Source organism: Microtus ochrogaster, unplaced genomic scaffold (assembly GCF_000317375.1).
Source record: "Microtus ochrogaster isolate Prairie Vole_2 unplaced genomic scaffold, MicOch1.0 UNK41, whole genome shotgun sequence".
NCBI classification, from domain to species: domain Eukaryota; kingdom Metazoa; phylum Chordata; class Mammalia; order Rodentia; family Cricetidae; genus Microtus; species Microtus ochrogaster.
Genome location: NW_004949139.1, coordinates 1926858 through 1927774, shown reverse-complemented (window position 1 = coordinate 1927774; position 917 = coordinate 1926858). Strand labels below are relative to the sequence as shown.

General features: G+C 48.4%; 1 protein-coding gene across 3 annotated transcripts in view; it reads left to right on the top strand.

Moving 5' to 3' along the window:
• The window catches only part of Rnf121 (ring finger protein 121), a 60376-nt gene that overhangs the window by 42713 nt on the left and 16746 nt on the right, over positions 1 to 917 (top strand). The window lies entirely within an intron of this gene.

Below are 917 nucleotides of genomic sequence, written 5' to 3'. Positions count from 1 at the left end.
GCCAAAATGCATTGGTGCAGGGCCTCTCTAAAACAAGCTGATTGGGAGACCCACTCCCCAGCCCCATTTTCAGAATCGCCAATATTTTCCTGTCCTTCACTTGATGCTTTACATCCTGATTTGTTGGTGTTAAAAGTCCACACCGCATACAAGGCTCTGTGATTGTCGTGGTCTCACGTTAGCAACCTTTCCTGCGGCCCTTCTCTCACCTCGGAATTAGGTCTCCCTTATGCTGTTTATTAAGACCCTGCAGTTGCCATTATTGACCTCATCACAGTTTCCAACAAGCTGTTATTTTGAGTCTCTGTCTCCCCCACAGGGTTTGGCACTGAATTTTTGTTGAATGAATGAATGACTATCAGCAAATTTGCAGTGACAAAGCCATTGTTTCTATAACCCTTTGTTTTATCCAAGTGTGTCTCTTGTTTAATCCTCCCAACCAGCTTGTGGGGTCATTTAAGATCCATACCAGACAGGAAAAGATATTTTTCTCACTCATTCATTCAACAAGCACCCGCTGTGTGCCAGGCCCTTTGGTGAGCGCTGGGGTACAGAGCTGGATAAGACATGGTCCCTGCCCTCAAGGAGTGCTTGGTTTAATGGAGGAGAGGGTCAAGAAAGCACCTGTTGGATGCATCTGGTAAGTGCCATGAGAGGCGTGCATGGTCTGACGCCTACCAGGAGCTGCCTAGCCTGACCCACAGTCTCCCTGTTTGCAGACTACTCCTTGTATGCCTTGTGTGTTCTGTTTACTACACACCTTTCTCTGACCTCCTGACTGTCACTATGAGAATGCAGGTGGATACGGGGTGGGAATACCCAGCACTGTAACTTGTGAAGAGCAGGTGGATACGGGGTGGGAATACCCGGCACTGTAACTTGTGAAGAGCAGGTGGATACGGGGTGGGAATACCCGG